The following is a 12,372-nucleotide window of genomic DNA, read 5'->3' on the forward strand; positions in this document are numbered from 1 at the left end:
ACAAGAATCTTGAAGTAGAAATGCTTTTTCATAAAAAAGAGACAAATCCCAGAGAACATCAAAACTTATCTAGTAAAGTAGTATGCAATCTGTAGGGAATCTCAGGGGAGCCTCTGATCCTAGCATCACGCTCAAGCGGATTCTTTTTCAAATTCTTATCCCTCCCTGTCTTCCCCACCCCAGCCCAGCTGGATTTAAACTGTGTACAGCAGAGCCTCTTTGTAAGAAAGAACTGGGAAGCAGTGCAGAGAGAAGGAAGATTTGAGTACTTTACCCTATAGCTAGAACTTGGGTGCTCAAAGTAGAGAAACAAAACAGGCTCTTGGTAAGATGGACAATAAAATTAGCTGCATTGGGTGAACTGTTACCTAGATTATAACAGTGCTTTACAAATAATATTCCAAATGGTAAGTCCATAAAATTATCCAAATCTAAGTTTTAACAATCCAGAAAGCCATTCATTTTAGTAAGATCTTATTTTCCTAAATATCTTTCCTTCCATTTCTACTCTGCCACCTGAGTCCTAACCAGTGTTTTTTTTTTTTCTCGCCAGGACTATGCGAAAAGCTTTTTGATCAGTCTCTTCATTGACTCTACTGCTCTTCTGTAATCCATTCTCCACATAGCACTTGGAATAATCCTACTAAAATGTAAATCAAATCAAATCAAATCATTTCTCTACTTAAAATCTTCCAACGGCTCTCCATAGTACTTGGAACAAAGTCCAAGCTCCTCCCTGTGATCTTGAAGGTTCTGTGTGATCCAGCCCCTCCCTGCCCCTCTCACATCATACTGAGTCATTCCTTCACTATTCTCCAGCTACACTGATATCCTTTTATATGTGTGGTGCTCATGTATGTTTGTACATATCTGCATAGTGTATACATGCATATCTATTTTTTATTAGTATATAATTGGCATACAATAAACAAAATACACTTAAAGTATATAATTTAATGTTTTGACATTTAGATATATGCATTAAAATATAACCACAATCAACAAAATGGGCTTATCTATCATCCAAAAATTTCCTTTTACCCTTTTGTAATTTCTCACTCATGTCCCTCATTATCTTCTCATCTACCAGGCAACAAACAATATGCTTTCTGTCACTATAAGTAAGTTTAGCTTCTCTAATTTTATTTTCATTTAGAATTTATCTAATTTCATTTTATTTTCATTTAGAATATCTCTAATTTCATTTAGAATTTTATCTAAATGAAATTGTATAGCACATATTCTTTTTTTTTGTCTAGCTACCTTTACTCAGCATAGTTATTTTGATATTTAACCATGTTGTTTATATTGATAGTTCATTCCTTTTTATTGCCAAAAAGTATTCATTGTATGGATAGAGCATAATTTATCCATTACCTGTTGATTAATATTTGCTGTGCTGCCAGGTTTCATCTATCAGAAATGAAGCTGCTATGGACATTTGTATAATACTCTTTGTATGGCCATATGTTTTCATTTCTCTCCAATAAATATCTAGGTGTAAATGACTGAATCTATAGAAGGTGGAGCAAAATGACTGAACATAACTTTCCAGCAATTGTTGTCCCTGCAGAATGCCAAATTGAACAAGTATTCACATAAAAAAACACCTTCATAAAAACCAAAAACCAGGTGAGTGATCATAGTACCTGGTTTTAACATCACACCAATTAAAGAAACACTGAAAAGGTATGAAAGATGTCTTGAATTGTTGACACCACCTCTCCCTGGCAGTCACTACGTGGCATGGAGAGAGAACCCATGCGTTTGGGAGAGGAAGAGAGCAGTAATGGTGGGACTTTGTATTGAAATTCAGTGCTGTGCTGTCATAGCAGGGAGTAACACAGGGCAGAATTCAGCTGGCACCCAAAGAGTGAGCATTTAGACCAGTTAGCCAGAGGGGAATCACCCGGCAGCACTGTCAGAATCTGATTTCTGACAAGCCCAATAACATAAGCTAAAGCATTCTGGGGTAAATAAACTTGAAAGATGGTCTAGGTCACAAGGATTGCAATTTCCTTGCCAAGTCCTGATGCTGTTCTAGGCTCAGAGCCAGTGAATTTGGGGTGCATGTAAGCTAGTGAGGTACCAGCCAAGGGGCAAGGGAATTCTTGTGGCACCCCTCATCCAACCCAAGCCAGCACAGTTTGCAGCTCCAAGAGACACACCTTCCTTCTGCTTGAGAAGAAGAGAGGAGAGAGTAAAGCGAACTTTGTCTTTCGACTTGGATACTAGCTAAGCCACAGTAGGACAGGGCACCAGGGAGAGTCTGAGAGCCCTCATTCCAGGCCCTAGCTCCTGGACAAAATTCCTCAATATATCCTGAGCCAGAAGATAACTGGCTTCCTTGAAGGGAAGGACCCAGTCCTGACAGAATTCATCACCTGCCAGCTAGATAGGCCTTGGGCCTTGAATAAACATCGGCAATACCCAGGCAGTACTCGCCATAGGACTTGGGAAAGACCCAGGGCCATATTGGCTTTATGTGTGACTCAGTGCATTCCCAGCAGTTGTGGACAAGAGGAAACAATTCTGTTTGAGGAAAGGAGACAGAAGAGTAAAGGGGACTTTATTTTGTAGCTTGGGTATCAGCTTAGCCATGGTGGAGTGGAGCATGAGGCAGATTCCAAGGGTCCGCAGTTCCAGGCCTTGGTTCTTAGATGGCATTTCTGGATCTATCCTGAGCCAGAGTGAAGGCCACTGCTCCAAAGTGAGAGACCCAGGCTGGCAGCATTCACCACAAGCTGACTGAAGAGTCCTTGGGCCTTGAGTGAACATCAGCAGTACACAGGCAATTCTTGCTGTGAGCCTAGAACTATGGTGGCCACAGAGAGAGACTTCTTCTGCATAGAGGAAAGAGTGGGAAGAATGTTTTCTTGTGGCTTGGGTGCCAGCTCAGCCACAGTAGAATAGAGTACCAAGTAGATTCTTAAGTTTCCTGACTCCAGACCTGGGTTCCCAAATGGCATTTCTTGTCCCACCCAGGACCAGGGGGAGCTCACCACTCTAAAGGGAAGGGCATAAACCTGACTACATTTGCTGCCTGCTGACTGAAAAGCCTTTGGGTCTTGAGGGAGCATCAGTGGTGGCCAGGTACTGGACACTTCAGGACGTTGGCAAGACCCAGTGTTGTGCTGGCTTCAGGTCTGACACAGTGCAGTCCCAGTGATAGTGGCCATGGGGTGCTTGTATCACCCCTCTGACAGCTCCTGGCAGCCCAGCATGCAGAGAGAGACTCCAGTTGTTTGGAAGAAAGTGAGAGAAGAGAACAATCTCTGCCTAGTAATCCAAGGCATTCCCCTGGATCTTATCTAAGACCTGGAAGATGGTACCTCTACAAGTCTGCAACAGTCACAGTGCTACTGAGACACAGTGCCCCCTACTGCAGACACAGCAACAGTGACTAAAGATTTAGATCATAACACATGAATACATGGAAAGCCTTCCCAAGAAGGATGGGTACAAATAAGCTGAGACTACAAAGACTATAATAAATACCTAAATCTTCAACACACAAAAATAAATGAACATGCACAAGCATTAAGACCATTCAGGAAAACATGACCTCACAAGACAAACTAAATAAGGCACCAGTGACTAATCCTGAATAACAGAGATAGGTGACCTTTCAGAGAATTCAAAATACCTGTTTTTTTAAACAAAATTTAAGATAACACAGAGAAGGAATTCAGAATTTTATCAGATAAATTTAACAAAGAGATTGAAATAATTTTTAAAAATCAAGCAGAAATTCTGGAGCTGAAAAATTCAACTGATGTACTGGACAATAAATCAGCATCTTGCAACAGCAGAACTGATCAAACAGAAGAAAGAATTACTGAGCTTGAAGACAGGCTATTTGAACATACAGAGTCATAGAAGACAAAAAGAAAAAAAAATGAGAAAGAATAAAAGAGTGCCTATAAGATCTAGAAAATAGCTCCAAAATAGCAAATCTAAAAGTTCTTAACCTTTAAGATGAAGTAAAGAGAGAGCTCAGGGTTGAAAGTTTATTGAAAGGGATGGTAGGAGAATTTCCCAAACCTAAAGAAAGAAATTAATATGCAAGAACAAGAAGGTTCTAGAACACCAAGCAGATTTAACCCAAAAAAGACTACCTTAAGCCTTTTAAGAATCAAACTCCCAAAGGTCAAGGATAACGAAAGAAACGTAAGAGCAGCAAGAGAAAAGAAACATCAAAATGTCTGGCAGCAGAATTCTCAGTGGAAACCTTCCAGGCCAGGAGAGAGTGGCCTGATAGATTTAAAGGAATGACAGAGAATGCTTTTACCATAGAATAACATAGGTGAAAATATTCCTCAAACATGAAAGAGAAATAAAAATCTTCCCAGGCAAACAAAAGCTGAAAGATTTAACCAACATCAGATCCATCCTACCGGAAATGCTAAGGAGAGTTCTTCAATCTGAAAGAAAAGAACATTGGTGGCAATAAGAAAATATCTGAAGGTACGAAACTCACTGGTCATAATAAGTAAGCAGACAAACACATAATATTATAAAACTGCAATAGTGGTGTTTAAGGCATCCATATCCTGAGTAGGAAGATGGAAAGATTAACCAATAAAAAATAATAATGGATTGATAAAGTTAAGTGTAGAGTTACTAGTTTTTCCTTTGCTTGTTTATGAATTTATTTGTTTTAGCAATCAGTGTTAAGTTTTCATGATTTTAATATAATGGGTTATAAAATGTTATTTGCAAGTCTCCTAATAATCTCGAATGATAAAAAAAAACCCACAACAGGTACAAAAAAATCAAGAAATTAAAATATATCGCCTGAGAAAACCACCTTCACTAAACAGACGAAGGGAGGAGAAAAGGAAGAAAAGACGACCACAAAACAACCAGAAAACAAATAACAAAATGTTAGTGGTAAGTCATTACTTATCAGTAACATTGAATGTAAATAGACTGAACTCTCTAATCAAAAGACATAGAGTGGCTGAATGGATTAAAAAACAAGACCCATTGATCTGTTGCCTACAAAAAACACATTTTACCTTTTAAAAACTCACAGAGACTGAAAATAAAAAGATATAAAAGATATTCCATGAAAATAGAAACCAAAAAAGGGCAGAAAGAGCTATACTTATATGAGACAAAATAAATTTAAAGATTAAAAACTACAAAAAAGTTAAGAAGGTTATTATATAACGATAAAGGTGTCAATTCAGTAAAAGAATAAAGCAATTGTAAATATATATGCTCCCAACACTGGAGGACCAGATATGTAAAGCAAATACTATCAGAGCTAAAGAGGGAGAGAGATCTCAATACAATAATAGCTGGAGACATCAATGCCCCACTTTCAATATTGGACAGATCATCTAGACAGAAAAATTGCCAAAAAAAATACTTAATCTGCAGAACAAATGAACCTAATAGATATGTACAAAACATTTCATCCAATGGCTGCAGAATACACAGTCTTCTCCTCAGCAGATGGATCATTCTCAAGTATAGATGATATCTATATCATCTATAGGTCACATAAGAAGTCTTAAAGAGGCCAGGTGTGGTTCTCAGACCAGTAATCCCAGCACTTTGGGAGGCCAAGGTAGGTGGATCATGAGGTCAGGAGTTCAAGACCAGCCTGGCCAACATGATGAAACCCCATCTCTACTAAAAATACAAAAAAATTAGCTGGGCATGGTGGCATGTGCCTGCAATCCCAGCTACTCGAGAAGCTGAGGCAGGAGAATTGCTTGAACTGGGACTTGGGAGGTGGAAGTTGCATTGAGCTGAAATCATGCCACTGCACTCCAACCTGGGCTACAGAGTGAGACTACATTTCAAAAAAAAGAAGCCTTAGAGAATTAAAAAATAAACGCCATATGTTCTCACCCGCAGGTGGGTGTTGAACAACAAGAACACGTGGACTCAGGGAGAGAGCATCACACACTGGGGGGAGCTGGCGGGGGGGTAGGGGAGAGACAGTGGAGGATGGGGAGGGAGGGGTAGATGGGAGGGATAACATGGGGAGAAATGCCAGATACAGTATGCACCAAAAGTAAAATAAATAAATTTTTAAAGAGTATTGAAGTCATATTAAGTCTCTTCTCTGACGACAATGGAATAAAACTAGAAATCAATAACAAGAAGAATGTTAGAGACTATACAAACACATGGAAATTAAACAATATGCTTCTGAATAACCAGTAAATTAATAGAAATATTAAAATAAAAATTTCAAAAATTCTTGAAACAGATGAAAATGAAAATACAACATATCAAAATCTATGGGTTATAGTAAAAGCAGTACTGAAGAAAAGTTTCTAGTAATAAGCTCCTACATAAAAAATGTAGAGAGATACAAGATGGCTGCTTACTAGCAGCTCAGGATTGTAGCTCCCAGTGAACGTGCAGAGAACGAGAGGATGCCACACTTTCAGAAAAATTTTTGTTGCTCACGGACTACGAGACTCCCAGTGGAGGAGCCCCCACAGGTCGCCAGCGCAACTCTTGTGGCTGGTGTGGCAGTTTTGCCAGCACCCTGACACAGCTGTTCTTGGTGCAAAGTAAACAGGACTGGGTCATCTTTCGGTAGACGTTTGGAGCTCTGGGAAGCCAGAGTCGCCTATTCAGCTGATTTAAAAAGGGACTCAAGAAGGAAGCCAGACCGGAGATTCCTGGGCAGAAAAGCACCACGAATCTTAACACTGCTGTTTTAGCTGGTGCAGTGGTTGCTCAGATTCTGGTGCTGGGAATCAACAAGTTGGATGTCCATTCAGACACCTAATTTGAAAGTCGGTAATTACAAAGACGACAGGTGGATAAATTTACAATGATAGGAAAAAACCAATGCAAATAGGCTGAGAATACCCAAAATCAGAATGCCTCTCCCTCTACAGGGGATCACAGTTCCTCATCAACAATGGAACAAGGCCTGATGGAAAACGAGTGTGTTCCATTAACAGAATTAGGCTTCAGAAGGTGGATAATTAGAAACTTCGGTGAGTTAAAAGAACATGTTCTAGCCCAATGTAAAGAAACTAAGAACCTTGAAAAAAGGTTTGATGGAATCCTAATGAGAATAGACAATTTAAAGAGGAATATAAGTGAATTCAATTTAGAGAGGAATATAAGTGAACTGAAGAATACACTACAAGAACTCCACGAAGTATGCACAGGTTTTAACAGTCGAATTGGTCAAGCTGAAGAAAGCATATCAGAGGTCGAAGACCAACTTAATGAAATGAAACGAGAAGACAAGATTAGAGAAGAAAGAGCAAAAAGGAATGAGCAAAGTCTGCAAGAAATATGAGACTATGTGAAAAGACCTAATTTATGTTTGATAGGTGTACCTGAATGTCATGAAGAGAATGAATCCAAAGCTGGAAAATATTCTTCAGGATATTATTCAGAAAAACTTTCCTAACCTAGTAAGGTAGGACAATACTCAACTCTAGGTAATACAGAGAACACCACAAAGATATTCCTCAAGTAGAGCAACCCCAAGACACATAATCATTCGATTCACCAGGGTTGAAATAAAGGAGAAAATTCTAAGGGCAGCTAGAGAGAAAGGTCAGGTTACCCATAAAGGGAAGCCTATCAGACTCACAGCAGATCTCTCAGAAGAAACCCTACAAACTAGAACAGAATGGGGGTCAATATTCAATATCCTCAAAGAAAAGAATTTTCAACCCAGAATCTCATATCCAGCCAAACTAAGCTTCATAAATGAAGGAAAAATAATTTTTTTCATGAACAAGCAAGCACTCAGAGATTTCATCACCACCAGGCCTGCTTTACAAGAGCTTCTGAAAGAAGCACTAAACACAGAAAGGAACAACCAGTATCAGTCATTCCAAAAACTTACCAATTGTAAAGAGTATCTCCATAATAAACAATGTATATCAAGTAATGGGCAAAATAGCCAGCTAGCATTAAACAACAATGTTAAACTCACAAATATCAATATTAATCCTAAATTTAAGTGGATTAAACACCCCAATCAAAGACACAGACAAGCAAATTGAATAAAAAGTACCGATCAGTACGCTGAATCCAGATCCACCTCATAAGCAAGGACACACAAAAACTCAAAACAAAGGGTTGGTGGAAGACTTATCAATCAAATGGAGAATAAAAAACATGAGTTGTAACATTTGTCTCTGACAAAATAGACTTTAATAGTAACAAACACTAAAAGAAACAAAGAAGGATATTACATAATGGTATAAGGATCAATGCAACAACAGGAGTCAATGATCATAAATATATATGCACCCAATATAGGAACACCCAGATATATAAGGCAAGTTCTTAATGACTTAGAAAGAGACCTGGACTCCCACACAATAATAGTGGGAGACTTTGACACCATATTGTTAATATTCGACAGATCAATGGGATAGAAAATTAACAGGGACATCTATGATTTGAACTCAGACCTGAAACAAGTAAACTCTGTGAACATTTATAGAATTCTTCACCCCAGGTCCACAGAACATACAATTTTCTAAGTATCACATTACACCTATTTTGAAAGTGACCACATAATTGGAAGTAAATCACTCTACTGCATTTGCATAGCATTTCACAGACTTAAATGAAATATTGGTTGGCTGTTTCTTTGTTATTCCCTTCCCTTATTCCTTCCTGTCTCTGCTGTAAAGCACAATTATTGACATAAAGGAGGATTTTGATACCTATTTTTGGATTGCATTCCAGCCTGGGCAATAGAGAAAGACTCCTGTTCTCTCTCCCCCTTTCTCTTTCTTTCTTTAAAAAAAAAATGTAGAAAAACTTCATATAAACTACTTAATTATGCATCTTAAAGGATTAGAAAAGCTACAACTAAACAAACACAAAATTAGTAGAATAAAAGCAATAATGAAGATTAAAGCAGAAATAAAATAGAAACAGAAAAGAATAATACAAAAGATCAATGAAATGAAAAGCTAGTTTTTTGAAAAGATAAATGAAAAATGGAAACTTTTAGCCAGACTAAGAAAAAAGGTGAAAAGGCCTAAATAAATACAATCAGAGATGAAAAAGAAGATGTTGTAACTGATACTCCAGAAATTCAAATGAGTGTTAGAGAATTCTATGAGCAACTCTATAACAATAAATTGGAAAATCTAGAAGGAATGTATAAATGATTAAATATATACAACCTACCAAGATTGGAATGTGAAGAAATCCAAAATCTGAATAGACCAGTAAGAAGTAATTAGATCAAAGCCATATTCAAATATCTCCCAGCAAAGAAAAGGCATGGACCTGATGGCTTCACTGCTAAACTCTACCAAACATCTGCAGAAGAACTAATACCAATCCTACTCAAACAATTCTGAAAAATACGAGAAACTACCTCTAAATTCATTCTATGAAGCCAGTATTTAGCTGATATTGTAACCAGACAAAGACACATTACTAAAAGAAAACTACAGGCCATCATCCCTGATGAACATTGATACCATTGATATAAAAATCCTCAACAAAATAAGAGTAATCCAAATTCAATAAAACATTAAAAAGATCATTCATCATGACTAAGTTGGATTTATCCCTGGGATGCAAGGATGGTCCAACATGTGCAAGTCAATCAACGTGACATATCATATCCACAGAAGGAAGAAAAAACATTTAATTACTTCCATTGATGTTGAAAAGCATTTCATAAAATTCAACATCCCTTCATAATAAAAACTCTCAAAAAACTGAGGCTAGAAGAAGCATACTATAACATAATAAAAGCCATATATGACAGACTCACAGCTAGTATCATACTTAATAGGGCAAAACTGAGAACCCTTCAGTTTTGAAGATCTGGAACAAGACAAGAATGTTCTCTTTCACCACTGTTATTCAACATAGTACTGGAAGTCCTAGCTAGAGTAATCAGACAAGAGAAATAAATAAAAGGCATGCAAATGGGAAAGGAAGAAGTCAATTTATCCTTGTTTACAGATGACAAAATCTTATATGTGGAAAAACCTAAACAAATTCAGTAAAGTAGCAGAATACAAAACCAACATACAATAATCAGTAGCTTTTCTATATTCCAACAGCAAACAATATGAAAAAGAAATCAAATCCCATTTCCAATAGTTATAAATAAAATGAAATACTTAGGAATAAACCTAAAGAAGTGAAAGATCTCACAATAAAAACTATTAAACACTGATGCAAGAACTTGAAAAGGACACACACATAAAAAGGAAAGATATTCCACATTCGCGGATTTGAAGAATCAATATTGTTATAATAAAATGTTCATACTACCTAAAGCAATGTGCAGATTCAATGCAATGCCTATAAAATATCAATGACATTCTTTGCAGAAATAGAAAAAAATTCCTAAAATTATATGGAACCACAAAAGACCCAGATTAGCCAAAGCCATACAGAGCCAAACAAACAAAACTGGAGGAATCACATTACCAGACTTCAAATTATACTAAAGAGCTATTATAACAAAAACAACATGGTTCTAGCATAAAAACAGGAACTTAGATCAATGGAATACAACATAAAACCCAGAAATAAATTCATACATGCACAACAAACTCATTTTTGACAAAGGTATCAAGTAGACACATTGGGAAAAGAAAAACAAAACTAGAACCTATTTCTCACCATATAAAAAATCAAATCAAAATAGTTTAAAGATTTAAATCTAAGATTTCAAACTATGAAACTACTAAAAGAAAATTGGAAACTCTCCAGGACACTGGACTGGGTAAAGGTTTCTTGAGTAATACTCCATGTGCACAGCCTAGCAAAGTGAAAATGGACAGATGGAATCATATCAAGTTAAAAAGCTTCTGCAAAGCAATGGAAACAATCAACAAAGTGAAGAGTCATCTTACAGAATGTGATAAAATATTTTCAAACTATTTGTCTGACAAGGGATTAATAACAAAAATGTACAAGGAACTCAACTCTATAGGAAAAAATCCTAATGCTCTGATTAAAAAATGTGCAAAATATCTGAATACACATTTATCAAACAAAGACATACAAACAGCAAGCAAGTATATGAAAAGGTATCAACAATACTAATCATCAGAGAAATGCAAATCAAAACTACAATGAGATATGATCTCCCCCTACTTTAAATAATGTTTATCCAAAAATACAAATAATAGTGAATTCTAGCAAGGATGTGGAGAAAAGGGAACCCTCATAAACTGTTTGTAGGCATGCAAATTTGTACAGGACTATGGAGAAAAATATGTAGGTTCCTCAAAAATTAAAACTAGAACCACCATATGTTCCAGCAATCCCAGTCCTAATTATATACTCAAATGAAATGAAATAGGTATATAGAAAAGATATCTGCACTCCTACATTTATTGCAGTACTGTTTACAATAGCCAAAATTTGGAAGCAACCTATTATCCTTCAATAGATGAATAGATAAAGAAAATGTGGTATATATACATAAATGGAGTACTATTCAGCCATAAAAAATAATGAAGTCTTGTCATTTGCAACAACATGGATGGAACTGGAGGACATTATGTTAAGTGAAATAAGCCAGGCACAGAAAGATTAACTTCACATGTTCTCACTTATCTGTGGGAGCTAAAAATTAGAACAATTGAATCCATGGAGATAGAGAATAGAATGACGGTTACCAGAAGCTGGGAAGGGTAGTGAGGGCAGGAGGACAAATGGAAATGGTTAATGGGTACAAAAATGTAGTTAGAAACAATGATTCAGATTTAGTAATTGAAAACATAACAGGGTGACTACAGTTAACAATAAATTATTGTACATTTTTATTTTTATTTTTTGGAGATGGAGTTTTGCTCTTGTTGCCCAGGCTGAAATACAATGGTGCCATCTCAGCTCACCACAACCTTCACCTCCCAGGTTCAAGCAATTCTCCTGCCTCAGCCTCCTGAGTAGCTGGGATTACAGGCATGTGCCATCACAGCCAGCTAAATTTGTATTTTTAGTAGTTGGTCAGGCTGGTCTTGAACTCCTGAGCTCAGGTGGTCCACCTGCCTTGGCCTCCCAAAGAATTATTGCACACTTTAAAATAAATAAAAGAATATAATTAGAATGTTCCTAACACAAAGAAATAATAATGCTTGAAGGGAGAGGTAGCCCATTTAACCTGATATGATAATTATGCATTGTATGCCTGGATTAAAATATCTCATCTACCCATAAATACATACATTTACTATGTACCCATAAAAAAATTGCCTGAGTCATGTGGTAGGTAGATGTTGAACATTTAAAAATATTGCCAATCTGTTTTCCAAAGTGATTATACCATTTTATATTCCTACCAGCAATGTAAGAGAGTTCCAGTTGCTCCACATCCTCACTAACACTTGGTATGATCAGTTGTTAATTTTAAATTTTGTAACAGGTATGTATTAGTTC

The 12,372-nt window shown here is 36.8% G+C and overlaps 1 protein-coding gene across 13 annotated transcripts in view; it reads right to left on the minus strand.

Annotated features, from left to right (window-relative positions):
• Positions 1–12,372, minus strand: part of ANKS1B (ankyrin repeat and sterile alpha motif domain containing 1B) — a 1,309,735-nt gene that overhangs the window by 556,855 nt on the left and 740,508 nt on the right. The window lies entirely within an intron of this gene.

Source organism: Callithrix jacchus, chromosome 9 (assembly GCF_049354715.1).
Source record: "Callithrix jacchus isolate 240 chromosome 9, calJac240_pri, whole genome shotgun sequence".
NCBI classification, from domain to species: Eukaryota; Metazoa; Chordata; class Mammalia; order Primates; family Cebidae; genus Callithrix; species Callithrix jacchus.